This window comes from Ambystoma mexicanum, chromosome 8 (genome assembly GCF_040938575.1).
Source record: "Ambystoma mexicanum isolate Mex_15411 chromosome 8, UKY_AmexF1_1, whole genome shotgun sequence".
NCBI lineage: Eukaryota > Metazoa > Chordata > Amphibia > Caudata > Ambystomatidae > Ambystoma > Ambystoma mexicanum.
Genome location: NC_090929.1, coordinates 535,801,433 through 535,816,944, shown reverse-complemented (window position 1 = coordinate 535,816,944; position 15,512 = coordinate 535,801,433). Strand labels below are relative to the sequence as shown.

The 15,512-nt window shown below is 44.6% G+C and overlaps 1 protein-coding gene and 1 long non-coding RNA gene across 9 annotated transcripts in view; one reads left to right on the top strand and one right to left on the bottom strand.

Moving 5' to 3' along the window:
• The window catches only part of WRAP73 (WD repeat containing, antisense to TP73), a 1,098,908-nt gene that overhangs the window by 849,210 nt on the left and 234,186 nt on the right, over positions 1-15,512 (top strand). The gene's annotated exons all lie outside the window — the stretch shown is intronic.
• Positions 10,989-15,512, bottom strand: part of LOC138472189 (uncharacterized) — a 156,639-nt gene continuing 152,115 nt past the window's right edge. For all 5 annotated transcript variants that reach the window (XR_011268566.1, XR_011268570.1, XR_011268568.1 and 2 more), the window contains one exon: positions 10,989-11,503. This is a non-coding gene — a long non-coding RNA (uncharacterized lncRNA). The remainder of the gene's footprint in view (positions 11,504-15,512) is intronic.

Below are 15,512 nucleotides of genomic sequence, written 5' to 3'. Positions count from 1 at the left end.
CCCAGAGCAAGAATTCCAACATGGAGACTTAGAGCCGAGGCCCTACGGGACTCGGGATTCCGTGAGGATTTAAGGGAGGACATTTTCGAGTACTTTGACACTAACACAGGGAGTGTGAAGTCGGAAGAAACTCTATGGGAGGCGTAAAGTGGTAGTAAGAGGTGCGGCCATATCTAAATCTAGAGGGCTCCAAGGGGGTATAGAGCGAGAGCTGCAAGTGACAGAGAAGAAATTGGAAGCAATGATGCGGAAAGGGGGCACCTCACAGGAGGATGCCCAACAAGTGAGCCATTTACAGCAAGCCAACAGGGAGCTCTGGGAACGACTATGCAAATTGAATTATAAGAAATACATTGAAAGGCAACACGCAGGGGGGGGGGGACAAAACAGGGAGGCTGCTTGCATGGCTATATAAAAATGACACCGAGAGCGGTAATCAGAGAGAAGGGCAGATCTGGAACACCCAGGAGGGAGTGAACGAGGGGTTCCTTAGATTTTACAAACGCCTTTATGAAGATACAGAGGAGGAAGCAGGGCGGGAGACGCTGGAAACATTGGAGGACATAGGATTGCCTAAATTAAATGAGGAGGAAAAGGAAAACCTGGAGGCCCCAATTACGTTAGAGGAACTTGAGACAGTGGTCCTGCACTTACCCACCTGTAAGGCCCCGGGGCCAGACCGGCTCCCCAGCGAATTTTATAAAACCTATAGGCAGGAAGTCCTCCCCCCCTACCCCCACTCCCTCACCCCCTGACCCCTCCTGCTGACCATGCTAAATGAGGCGTTCGAAAGGGGAAGGCTGCTGGAATCCCTGAGAGAAGCAGTGATTGTTCCGCTTCTGAAACCCGGTAAGCCAAGCACAGACTGCGGGTCATACAGACTCCTATCCATGTTAAACCAAGACAGCTAAATCCTTACGGCAGTGCTGGCGAATAGGCTAAAAAGGGTAATAAATAAACTCATACACCCTGATCAAACCAGATATGTCCCGGGAAGGAACATAACCGATAACCATAGGAGACTCCACCATATATTAGAACAGACAGAGAGCAAGCTTGGTGAAATGGCAATAGTTTCGCTGGAAGCAATAAAAGCCTTCGACTCCGTGAGGTGGCCTTAGATGATGGCGGCCCTAAAAGAATACAGGATAGGTCCAGGGTATCTTACGTGGGTGAAGATGGTATACAGCTCCCCAGTAGCTAGGGTCAAAATGGGCGCAATAATCTCGGACAAATGGCAATTAAGCAGAGGCACAAGGCAGGGCTGCCCCTGGTCCCCCATGCTATATATACTGACAGTCGAACCATAAGCAATCTGCCTTAGACAACAATATGTTATCAACAATATGTTATCCGTACGAAGGGGGGACCGCACCTGATATCACTGTATGCTGACGATATGCTGCTATATCTGCGCTTCCCAGAGGAAAACTTGCAGTATGTCCTAGAAGTGATGAAACACTACGCAACCCTTTCGGGCATAGCAGTAAACCCTAAAAAATCTGTTTCCTCTGGGAAGATGCAGATGTTCCCCACGGGAGACCTACCTGTCTTGCAAATACCCTGGCAGACTAAAACATTTAGATACTTGGGGATCGACATATATCATAAGGCCGCAGATGAATATAAATATAACACAGAGAAGGCCGTGGAGGACATCAAGAATAGCATGGGGTTTTGGGCGAAACTCCTCCTCGCCATGGTGGGCAGGGCGGCCTTGCTTAAGATGGTGGTTCTGCCCAGGCTGTTACTTTTTTACGAATATTCCACACATGCCCCCCAAACGTTTTTTCACGAAACTCCGGAGCTTATGCAGGGGCTTCATATGGCATAATTCCAGAAACAGGGTGGCCCTATGGAAGCTGCAAAACCCGTATGATAAGAGGGGGCATAAACCTGCCGAATTTCGAGATGTATCACCTGGCAGGGTAGCTTCAGTACGTGGCCAGATGGCTATCGGAAGACGAGACAGCAGAAGCAAGACTGCTAAGCAGGGACTGCACTCCATTCTTTCTAAGGGAGCTAATATGGCTGCCTAAATCAGAGATGCAGGGACGTGCGAGATTGCTGCAACTAGGCTGGAAAACATGGCACAAAGCATGCCAAGTGCTGGGAAAACCGACCCAGTGCTCTCCACAGGTACCCCTGGTAGTGCTATGCAGCGAGGACACGGAAATGATAAAAGGGATCCGTAAATTCTGGGAACCGATGGGCCTGGTGACCCTCGGGCACATATGGCAGGAAGGGGAGGCACTAGATTTTCAAGAAATAATGGAAGACACCGGGGTACACCCTGGACAATACATTACATATACCAGAATAATCAAACGAGTGGGAGGAAAGTGGCCCCCAGCAGTATTAACAGAACAACCTGACGCAGTCATTGAAACGATGTACGATATCTCAGAGGGCGGGCACGCAATATCCAGAATATACGAATTACTGATGTCCAGAGTGGGCAAGGAGCTGCTCCAGTTGAGGCAGGAGTGGGAGGAGGAGGTGGGAGAAACTATGCAAGGTGGGCAATGGGAAAGAGCCCGGAGGTACCACAAGAAAGTGTCCCGGAATGCACAGCTGCAGCAGATCCAGCTATACATCACCCACAGGGCATACATGACCCAGAGTAAAATTGACAGGTTTGGAAATACAGTGACACAGAAATGTCCTAAGTGCTGGGAGGTGGATGCCGGGATGATTCACATGTTCTGGGCGTGCCCAGAGGTGGGGAGGTTCTGGGAGGAGGTTAAACAACGCTTGGCCCAAAAGGGGATCAAGCTGGAGGTGGAATCAGCATGGGCATGCATGTTGGGGGGATTTGCAAGACCATGTAATTTAAAACACATTAGCAAACTGAAAGACCTGGCGAACATCCTGGCCAAACAGAGAATAGCTATGGGCTGGAAAGCAGCCCACAGACCTAGACTAGAGGTGTGGTGGAACGACCTCCTGAAGTGGTTAGAGGCTGAGACGATGGCATGGTATGAAGCAGTCAGTAGGGGTGGGGAGGAGGAAACAGGACCCCTGGTAGCATGGAGGCAAATGGTAACCGCAATGTCGGGACTTCCCGAGGTCGAATCCAGTGAAGACGATACAACTGTAAACAATAAAGGAGCTGAACCCTAAGCGACGAACCTTAAGGCATTGAAGTAGGAGCTTGAGTTAAAGGGGTGGAAGGGGGGGGGACTGTTAAGCGTAACATGTGATTGTAAGACAAGATGCGCATTAATGGAAATATCCTATATTTTGGTTAAGTTTGAGGAGTTGTTTAAAATAATTTTAAAAAATTGTCTTGGTCAGGCTGATTTACCACAACTGATAAGTTCTGAAGAAATAGAACTTCTTTGGAATAGCTTCGCACAGTTATTCCTTCAGCACCACAAACATGAATTTTTTGTCAGGATCACTTTATAGCACTTCAATTCTACATGGTTTACTTCCATGCCATGCCTATTACCTCAGTTTACACCTGGTGTACTCCCATGCCAGGTCTACTCATCCAAAGGTTTCCCATCCGGGTAGCCCATACTCCCTTGCCCAAACAGCGTTTTCACAACAGTAAGTGCTTTTGTGGTTCGGTTCAACTGACTAAAGGTTCACAACAGCCTCCCAGTATTCAAAGCCTTTTACAAATCCTCAGAGAAAACAAGAATCACATTGATGCCTTTTAATACTCTTCTGTAAATAATGTTCCTCTCCTTCTGAATATCTCTTTCCAGAAGGGCAGCCTTTTTGACACTCTTGTTTCACCACTGCACAAGTAACTAAATACTAACAAGGAAAGGGTTTTATTCTGCTTCTCTCTTGACTTTGGCAATGTGAGTTTATACCAGCTTTTACCCTATGTTGTACAAAGGACAGGCAACGTGTTTCACAACTTATGGACCTTTCATTAGCCTCATTCTGCCGTTGGCAATATCTGCTGGATTGTATTTGCCTTGATTTTAGTCTCTCTTGGCTTGGGCGATGCTTGTAGGCATTACTACTTAACTATATCAACCCATCTGGTGGTTGGGTTTTCCACAAACTTGCACATTTAAATTTTGTCATTTGGTTTGGTTACATAAGGTTCTCACTGTTTTTCAATGGTTAGGTATTAAAAATTACTTTGTTACTTTCACTCGTACACGAGTGCTGCTTACTTGAACACCTGCCCTGGCCATGCGAACGGGGTGTCCAGTCATAATGTCGAATACAATAATATCGAAAGTCAAAATGTCGAAAACAAAAATGTCAAATTACAAAAATGTCGAATTTTTTTCGATTTTTTTTCGATTTTTCGAATTGAAGTTAATACAAGGTAAGTGTTTAAATGTCTTTTATTATTATTTATTATTATTTCTAAACATCTTTTATTTGGTATTCTTTAATAGGAATAGCCTTAAAAATCTTGAATAAAAATAGCAATTAAATAGCATGTACTATGTAATATTTTAAACAAAATAGTAATTAAATAAATATATATTTAATGTAAACTGCAATTTTAAATAAATAATTAACAATTGCAAACCGTAACGTTAAACATTTAGTATATTTTTTCGTCAATAGATGGCGCTGTTGTTTTAGAAATGAGAGATTGTCCATTTGTTTACATATGGTAATAGCATGCTACGTGAGGCTGCGTTGCGCTACGTATACGTAGGCGCCATTTTTAAAGTTCATTCTCGCCGCGGTTTCATCGTGTTCGGGTCTCCCTGCGTTCCTGTGGATTTTTTTTTGGATCTGCGATTTTTTTTTCCCCCTTCAAATGGATGCAATGTGGTTTTTTTTCTGGATTCGATGGATGTTCTGCTTGGATCGAGGATTTTTTCGCAAGGACTTTCTTGGGACGTTTATATTTTACTTTCTGGATTCGATGGATGTTCCGGTCGGATCGTGGTTTTTTTTGCAAGGATTTTCTTGGGACGTTTATTTTTTTTCCTGGATTCGTTGGATGTTTTCGCTGGATCGTGGATTTTTTAGCAAGTACTTTCTTGGGACGTTTATATTTTTTCTTTCCTGGATTTCACTCTTTTTGAACGCAATCGTGGATTTATCTTTGGACGGTGTTTTTCATTGTGTTACTTTTTGCATTTTGGGTTCCTTGGATGTTGCTTCGTGGTGATTTTTACTGGTTTTCCCTGGAATTCTCATGGTGCAGTGGATATTTCGCAAAAAACGTGAGTATTTTTAACATTTTAAATTGTAAGCTATTGAATCAAGGTAATTGTCTTTGTCATTTTCATTAAAATTTCGTACTATTTGCTCTAGGCGTTGTTCATAGTCTCTGTATTTTTTCTTTTTTAACTCTGTGTTTGCTAGTGAAATTGCTTGAGAGATTCGAAATTCCTGATGTGATTGTTCATGATTTAATTCCTTCAAAAAATGCCACAAATTGGGATTACTTGTGTTGAACGTTTTGTTAATACGGCTGTGCCATCCTTCAAGTGCATTGTTCGTCCTAGGTCGCCCTTCCAAGGTTGCCTTGTAACAATTCCACAAATTTATAGTGTATTTTGGTCTTCTTCTGGTTCCATTTCTTGTTAGTTGTCCAATCCATGTATTTTCCATGTAATCTAACAGGTCTGCATTTTCTTCTTCATGATTTTTAAAATAGTCAGTGTCAATCAAATGTTCATAGAAATTAATAACCTGATTTTCTTTCACAAATGCCAAGCCGAATATTTTTTTTACGTGATGTTGAAATATGCTGTCCTCTGTGTATTTGCTACCAAGTCCAATTTTTTGTAGTTTTTTCCATATCGACTGAGTAAAATGAAAGAAGCAGCCTTGTATGTTAGAATCAGGGTAAATTGAAGAAAATGCCTTAATCTGCGCTAATTCAAAATCCATGATTATGTTTTTTGGTTTAGAATTGGGTACAGTGTCCTTGATTTTGTTTAACATGATTCTGTAGGTTTCCTCATTTTTTTTGGGCATTAAAACATAAACAAGTGGAATCAGTTTATTATTTATTGTTCCATGTATCGAATATAATTGTTGGAAGGGGTTTGGGCAGGCTTTGAAAGTTGCATCACCTTGCCACTGGGCACTTTCACTCAGATGCTTTAAATTGGTTTCAGTAGAAAATATCAACATTTTTTCGTCTCGTATATCAACTGTGGAATGGTGGAACTTTTCTCCCTTAGCTGTCACTGCAAACACTTCTGGTATGTCTATTTCATTGTACGTTGTAGGTGCCGGTGGTAGATTTTCTTTTTGCTGCTTTGTGCGATTTACTGTGCGTTGCATATCTTTTTCGCTAGGCATCTGTGCAGATATGTGAGTGGGTAACGTGTCACATACCGTCGATATGACTAAACCGCTTGCTTGACCGGGGTTTTCTGTTGCCTTTCTTTTGAGCTCTTGGAGAGTCTGTTTTATTTCTATTTTTGTTTTGTCCGGTAGATGATTGTGTTCCCCCTTTATTTTAGTATTGGCACCGGCAACTATAACACGCGCGGCACATTTTGACCGCCCATATTCGATGCACTTCCAGTACGAGCGGTCATTTTTCTCCAATTCTTTATTATAAATGTATCCGTTCCATATCAGCTGTTTTCCACCTTTTTGTGAGGCTATGTACTCAACTCTTTCTGTCATGTTCAATCTAAAGTAACAGAAAAAAACGATTTACTATCTGTTCCATACACTAATAATAATATATTTTACAATTTAAATATCGTGTCACATAATTTTTTTTTATATTACCTTATTGTTAGCCTGACGTAGCCGAATCGAATATACTTCAGTTCGCTCTGACTCTGGTTCTGTCAGCTAATGACAGTTGTCCACAACCGTCATCTGTCCCTTTGTTGTTTAGGCAAGGTTCTTTACTCGTGGGTGTCACACATTGGTTTAACCCCTATGACTCTTGATTCTATGTGGTATTTGTTAGTCATAATGTACTTTAATTTCAGATTGGCAAACTGTTATGTTTGGTGGTGGAGAGGGTGGTGGGAGAGTTTCGGCGTAGAGGTAACGGGGGGTTGGGGGATTAGTATCACCTCACTTCGCTCTGTTAGTATTATCGTTCGACTTTTTTTTCGACATTTTTGTTTCGACTATTTGACATTTTCTATTATATATATATATTTTCGACATTTTTGTTTTCCACATTTTTTTTTCGCCATTTTTGTATTTCGGTATTATTTTTTCGACATTATGACTATGAACCTGCGAACGGGTATCGGGCGCTATGGGGTCCCTGCCAGCTTGTGAAATCACTGATAAGGCTTGTGCTTCCAATCCCCTCGCTGCATTGCAGGACTTCTGCTTCTTTGGCTCCTCCTGACCCGACAAACTGCTTCCCTTAGTCAGCCATTGCCCGCACCCCCTGCAACAGGAGCTCCTTTGGCTCGTGAGGCTCTCTGATGCACGCCAGCCACCAGAGACTGCATCGAGGCCTTTGGGTGCACGCCGGCTACTGGAGGCCGCCTCCTGGGAAGGAAAGCTTCCCTCTCTGATTCCTGCTGCGCAGCCTCTGTAGAACAGGTCTCCAGAGGGTATGCTTTCCTCTTGCATGCCTCCCACAGCGCAACCTCTGCACTTCAAGATTCAGGAGATACAGACCCTCTCAGGACCAGCAGCTGACATCTGCCAAACAGTGACCCCGGCATCTTCTCTCTCCTTCAGTTTCTGCCTGGGCTGCCTATATGAACCACGCTGCTTGCTTCTTCTGCCCTTCTCTATGGGCTGCACCTGAGGGGGCCTTTTAAGCCTCTCCGTCAGGTGTGGGTCATCTGAATTAACAATCTGACCACTCCTGTAACATTGTCACATTTTAGCCCTCTTCTTCATCCCAGTACCTAGGAAATTATGGGACTTGAAGTCCCTAATGGCAACGTTAGGTTGTCTAATTTCTTCTGTTTTACAATAAGCCATTGGAAGAGTGGGATTTCAGGGGAAGCTGAATAAGGGGGTTTCCCATTCCACCTGACCTGCTCCCCAACCCCTCATGTAATCCTCCTGCAGAACACCTACCCCAGGGTCAGGATCAGAAAGCGTCTGCCTTTCCCGGCCCACATCAGAATGGTCCCATGCCAGGTTTTCTAGGGGAATCGTTACTGATTCATCACAAGGGATAAGCACCCTAAACGCTTCTTATGAATCTTGACTTGTACATCAGATTCAGTCGTCCTAGCCTGCAAGGTCAACTTTATCATGATCTTCAGGCTAGCAAAAGCCTACCGGAAAGTACTACTTATTCCTCCTCGCTTTTTTGGCTAAGGGGGCTTGTTGGCAGTAGGAATTTTAATGGCTCCCTGCCAGGATACTGCTGTTACTGTTGCCATCAAGTATTGCTTTCTACTTGCCAGGTTTGTCTGGTTGGGAAGATTGCCTTTTGGGTCTGAAGCACTGAACAGTGTCTGATTTTCACTTACTGATCTATGGGTCTTTTATTTTGATCACTGACTTCTGGCAGGGGCTGAGACCAAACCTCTGCCGGCTTTCCCCAATTTGCACTCCTTTCTCTCTGACATTGGTCAGGGTCTGAGTTATAGCCCTCTGTAGTCTGTGTTTTTTTATTTCTTTTTTTATGGTTCTTCACATGCACCTTGTCTCTGGGCTTCTGTCCTTTGTGCCAATTACATTTTCTTCACCCCATTTACAGGGCTGAGCCTACTTTTGATTGATCATTAAATTTCAAGATTGGTCTGCCACTTTCTTCATTCTAGATTTGTTGCAGGTGTGTAATAGCCCTGGATTCCCTACCTCCTATTGTGTTTAGGTTCTCCTTCTCATGTCGAAGTAGTGGTGTATCCTTCCCTGATGTGTCTGAGTTGCAGGTTGATTCTCTTAGCATGGGTCGAGGTTTTAAATCCCCATTCTACCATCTTGGGGTCAGACGCAAGTGTGTTTCCCAGTGTAAGGTCCCACATGCTGCTCCCAGCCACTAGGGATATGCCTCTCTGCTGCAGGGGAAATCCCTGCATATGTGGTTGCACAAGTAAGGCTCCTGGGCCATCCTGCAGTGGGGAACCAACCAAGAGTAGTGCTCATACTGCAGATGTGGTCTCTGGCTGCAGACAGTGGTCCCTCTCCCCCTTTCTGTTCCCCCTCTCAATGCTGATTATAGTCAAGTGCTACAGGAAGTACATATAAAATAGATTGATCAACTGTCAGGTGAGCAGGCACAAGGTTGTTTGTTCATGGGGCTTTGAAGACAGTGTGTCTCTGTTCCCCTACCTCCTCCTAGGTCTCCCATCCCAAGGGTACCCTTTTCACATGTTTGGGGGAAGAGGCTGTGAGAGATGGTGAGCTCTTTGCATGGCTTGCTTGCGTCTCTGGCCCCAGAGGCTCATCATCCCCAAAAGGCTTCGTCCATGTGACTATCAAACAGCACAGAGCCCCTTATGTTGGTTTGATCTTTTTCTGATTACATGTTTTCAGCCATGTCATTGGAAGAATGTCCTTGGCCCATTTATTATTACCAGTAGGATGTGTATGTTTGATATAAAAACTATTATCGAACAGCCAGCATGTCAGTAAAGCATCTTAGTGTATCAGTAAAGGTAACAAGGCTCCCTTCCAGCTACTACTAGAACTGACCTACATTTTCTGTAGTATGTTTCGTAAGCAAAGCAGATATTTGAACTGTGGTTTCCAATATAAAAGAAACATTCCACAAGAAGCGTATTCTCCCCTTCCCAAGCCCCAGCCTACTGCAACCCTTTGTAAAGGGCTTTTGCCATTGAATTGAAAAAACAGCGCAATCTATGCATACACACATTTCAATAGGGCAGTGCACTGTTTGTGCTTTTAGAACTGTTAGCACCGCCTTCTCTTGAGGAGAATGGCAATCGGATGATCCTGCAAAGGAGTGCCAAAGACTGCAAGATCTTTAAATACGAGGGTCCGGGTAAATATTGAGTTCATCTCAGACTTAAATTGTTACATGCACCATTTTTTCCCTAGACTCCCAGATACACTTTTCCAATAACAAAAAATGATATAGTTCCTAATTGCTTAGAAAATATTATATTAGCTTTCCTGAAAATGTTACATTAACTTCCCCTTTCAGGATGTCTTACTATTCGGACCAGGCACATTACCATGTGAGAAAACACTGACATTTGATGTGCCAAGTGTAAAACCATCATATGCCAACAACGGTGCAGTCCTATAATTTCTGGTGGCTCCAGGTTGCAACCCATCTCCCTTTAGCTTTTTATATTGAACCTCTGTATTCTTTGGTTGTTCCTCACGCCTTAAACACTAAGCTCCTGTAGGCGGAGTCCTAGTTCTCAATCTACTATTGATGACTGCGATTAAAGATAATACGTTTTAATGAAAACTATGCCGCAGTGAATAAGAAAGGGATGGCCTGTGATGGTGACTTCAAGCGCAGGCAGCAAAACAAGGAGACTGAGTTTTTGGAGCCTCATGCATCTTTTAAACAAGATACTATATTTAAGGCACTGAGGATTGAATTAGTCTTTGCCAAATAAGGGAATGCATTTGATAAACTAGCTGAATGAGCAAAATCCTTTGTGGAAAAATCCATCACTCTGTAAGTACAAATATGTGATCGAAACAAGAGTAAGTTGCAAATAGTGCATGCAGTGGCAAACAATTAAAAGTCGACAAATACTGTAATAAATGATAACCAGGAGAGAACAATGAGGACTTGATATGTAAATAAATTGGGTCTGGGTGAACCAGATAAATACTGGGTTGAGCTTACTGGATGCAGGGTTAGGGGGCAGGTAAAGACTTAGTAGACAACATAGCTCAGTGCATTTTGGGACACCTGAGTCTGGACTAGGAAGGAAGGACCTCTCTATGTTGACCAATGTTTTGAATAAAAGAACAAATAAAGCTACCTGTAAATAGTGTAGATGTCCCTACACTTCTATTTAGTGTATTAGAATCAACAGAGGAGGACAGAATTATGAAAAAATCTCAAATATCGTCCCAAGACTTTAGATTGTGAATACTATTCCCTAAGTTTCTGGATTTCCAATCGTTGTGTAGCCTTGTACAATCGAGTCCCAGCTCTGATCCCTTGTTGTTAGTAACTGATATTATCCACTAAGTACGTTGATCCTAATCGACAAAGCAAGGCTGGAACTTCAAATTAAAAAATCCACTCTTGAACAGTGGTATGTTCAAAGCAATAATCTTTGTAGGTCAATATGTAGGTCATGCGCTGTCAGAATCTGCTATATTTAGAATTCTTGGATAATTTTCACATTCTCTTGCTGTTTTGCTACCAGTAAAGATTTGTTAATGGCCCTTCATTGTGTTGGAGAAATGTTTTTTGTTAAGTATTGCAATAACGCAAACGGACTCAGCTATACATATTGGATACAAGAATAAGGCAAACATTTTCTCCTGCCATGTGGAATGCCACAAGGATTATATGACTTGCCTTTGCTTTGATGACTTTGTATCTACGATCATAGCCAAATGTAGATGTGGTGTTCGCCCACTGTCATTTTTGTTTGGTGTGACGTTATTTTGCTTCTTTCTGCAGTTCATGGTCATCATTAGTTTTATTCAGAAATCATACATTTCTTTACATCTAAACAGCAAAATATCACAGTAAACATGTTTTAGAAGGCACATTTATCATTATGCACCCCTCAAGAAAAACATCACGATATAAAAGAGGCAAATTCATAAACCTAGAATTCTAAAATAATCTTTCATCATTAGGAATTCATAAACTTGCATCTAAAAAGCCATGCACTACTAATGAACCTGGCAACGGCTCTTGTGATAGCAGGATCAACAGCACATTTAAAAAAGGTTAACACATCTAAAGTATTTAAAACTTAGTTTAGCAAAATTGGTAAAAGTAGGTTTCTCCTGGCCTTAGCATAAAGGTGACAAGAAGATAAAATGCCTCTCGCATTCAGTCTCATCTGGGCAAAAAGGGCACTTTTCAGTGGAATTTGAATTCCATTGGGTAGTGAATGAGGCTAAGGGTAAAATGCAGTCTGAATTTCAGTGGAGAAATCTGTTTCATGCTGGGTTCACACACACAGTAATTTTCGTAACCCCAATTAATTTTCAGGTACATATTAATTAGTGTAGGATCTGGGGGTAGGGTGGGCACCGCTTAGTCTTTATATAGTTCACTCATTCACTTGTTTCTGCAATTCTTGCATTTTTATGGCAGCTCACCCTTAAGCCTAGGCACAAGGTAATAGCAACATCCAAAAAAGTAGGGACGAATAACTTCCGCTCCTGGATGAGCGCACTCTGAAAACCCCTTTAAGGGTGTAACTCAATCCTTTATCCAATTGGTTCACTTTTGTATATTTAATGCTGTTTAAGATCATGAATTCGCAATTCCTTTTTTCATTTTCCAAATTTCATATTTATTCCTGACTCATCAGTGTCCTATAGTATCAGCCAATGCATTTCGGACCTACGTCCATCGTCAGGGCTATTATGTGGGCAGCCGACACAGTGCTATGGAACGAAGAACAAGGAATGTAAGGGCAAGTGTGCTGCTCCAGATGAAATGAGACAGAGTACAAACTCTGTATGGGTGATAAAAGGCGATCAGTGGTAGTGTTAATAGCCCTGACGATGGACTTCGGTCCAAAATGCATTGGCTGATACTATATGACACTGATGAGTCAGGAATAAATATGAAATTTAGAAAATCAAAAAGGAATTGCGAATTCATGATCTTAAACAGCATTAAATATACAAAAGTGAACCAATTGGATAAAGTATTGAGCTACACCCTTAAAGGGGTTTTCAGAGTAAGCTCATCCAGGAATGGAAGTTATTCGTCCCTACTTTTTTGGACATATTAGTTAGTGTGCCACTTGCCATATCTTTTAGGAAATGGTTGAACGTCCTGACATTCTATCTTTCTTTTAAGAGTGAAAGGGCATTCTGCTGAGTATCTGTGTTTCGAAGGGATTGTGTCCTCCGACGTATTCCACATCTGACAGTTGTGTCCCACAGCTGTGCACTTCGGAAACTTTTCAGCAGAGGGCGCCCTGCGTCGATGGCATTGAGCCAATGTCTCTCGAGGGTCGACGTCACCGGATGTTATATATAGGACACACGGCGCCCGTTGCCTCAGTTCTGTTTTTTCCGACAGCGAGCGTGCTCGCTTCGTTAAACTCGGCATGCTTCGTGGATTCTTCGAATCGCTTATGTCTATTTCTTCGACCCCTCCGACTCTAAGGTCCGGGTTCAAGACTTGCCGGGACTGCAAGTCCAAGATGTCGTTGACCGACCCGCACTGTATTTGCTTATGGTGCCTGGGTGAGTTGCACGACACAGACGACTGCTCCAAATGCCAGTCTCTTACAGCCAAGGCCTTGCGTGAAAGGAAGGGGAAGCTCTGTGCAAGTAAGCCATCGAAAAAGTCCCGTAATACCAGATCGAAGTATAGGGTTTCCACCGACGACTCGAGGGGCGACTCTCTGCGTCGGGAGGAAGCTCGAGGTTCTCGGTCCCAGAGTGGTTCCCACCATTCCTCGTCTTCGCGGCACTCTCAGAAGCGCCGACACCGGTCGCCTTCCCCGTCCTCTTCGGAGGATGGTGCCGTGCGGAAGGTCGCCTGTCCCACGAAGATTTCGATGCCGGAGGAGTGGAAGGCGTTTAAAGAGCAAATGATGGTGATTTTCCAGTCGCAAGGCACAGTTCCTGTCATGCCTTCTCACGAAGCTGGCAATGACAGTTCTCGATCCGTGGCTCGCACACCTTCGGGCTCGCTCCGCGACTCGCACCGGGAGCACTCGGGGTCCCGTGCGGATAAGAGCAGTCGCAAGAGACACGCGTCCAGGTCTCGGTCCTCCTCCCCAGTGAGACCGTTGCAACCTGCGGAGGTATCGACGCCGGCGTCAACTCGTTTGGCGCCGGGCAAGTTGGATTCGGACGATGCTGTTCCATCCTATCAGCCCACGCCTGTAGCAGCGTCGATGCCAAGAGTCTCGGCGTCGACACCCTCGGCGCGGATTCCGTCGTTGAAGCCCTCGGCGGTCTCGACGTCTGTTCTCGACACCTTTGGTGTCGAAGCCCTCAGCGTCCTCTGCTTTTTTGGCGCAATGTGTCTGAGGAGTTTCCTGAGGCTTCCTCTAGTTCTGGGAGGCCAGTATTGGGCCCCAGAGCCTCTTCTGTTTATTTGGCTGGGTTTTCCAAGCCTTTGTCTGACATTTTTGAGGTCAGGATGAAGCTCTGGGATTGTTGGGTAAGAGTCAATGGGAGGAGTTGCAGCAGTCCCTACTTGATGCCAGTGGCCTGGATACTTCTCCGGAAGTTGAGTTTGGTAGGCCTGAGCCGGGGGCTCATGCAGACTCTTCCTAAAGGCGGCTCATGTCTAGGGTTTGCGAATACCTGGGGTGGTCCAGTCCTCTTGAGGATTTAATTCAGGATGACCTTACTGACATCTTGCACCAAGGTCCCCCCTCTGGCTCGGTATTGCCCTTCCATCTTCCATTGCAAAAAAGGGTGTCATCGGGTTGGCAGGCCCCGGAGTCGATTCCGGCGGACAATAAGAATTTGGTGAAGAAGTACCGCCCATCTGTTAGCGACCCCAGCTATTTGTCTACACACCCCACTCCTGAGAGTTTGGTGGTTCAGGCGGCTACGGCCACCTCGAGGCAGCAGGCGTACCCTACCATCCCTCCGGATAGGGACGACAAGCGCTTCGACGGATGGGCTCGGAAAATCTTCTCGTCAGGGAGCATGGCACTGGAAGCTGTCAACTCCACATGTGCCCTGGCAAGATTTACACACACTCTGTGGACTTGTATTTCCTACGCGGCTGAGCATATTCCCGATGGGGAGGAAAGGGATGGCTTCCTTGCCATTGTGCGTGATGGCAAGGATGCTGTGTGTAAATCCCTTCAGTCGGGGTTGGACACGGCAGACTGTGTCAGCCGGTCCATGGCTGCGAGCACCATACTAAGCAGGTTTGCGTGGTTGCAGAAGTCGGGGTTTGCTCCTGATGTGCAATCCCCTCTTCTTAACGTGCACTTTGACGTTGTTCATTTATTTTTCAGCAAAGCTGACGAGAGCCTTGAGAGGTTGCAGACCTCCAAAGCTGCAGCAAAGTCTTTGAGTGCTGCAGTATGTCATCCTCTTGCCTTTTCGTCAGCAATGGAGGGGAGGTTCCTTTCGGTTCTACTCTTCTTTTGGTAGATCGAGAGGAGCTGCGAGTCAAAGGGGCCACCATAAGAGTACCTGTGGTGGAAAACAGGGTACTTGGGGTGCCAAAGCCGCTCGGGCAGTTGCCTCTTTGCACTCAGGCACTGCCGCAGCCGCTCAAGCTCAGTCATGAGGCCATGTCCCATAGTTCACCCGGTTGGGGGCAGACTTGCACAGCATCTTGGAGAATGGCGTGCCATTACTTCAGATGTGTGGGTTCTGGATATCATAGCCCACGGCTACTGCCTTTCCTTCCTTCAGCAGCCTCACGACAATCCACCGGGAAGCTCTCTTTGAAGCATCTGGATCCTATCGCTGCTGGAGAAAGGCGCCATAGAACTGGTGCCTGTAGCGGAGAGGAACAAGGGATGGTATTCCCCATATTTGTTTATCCCAAAAAAAGACTGGGGATT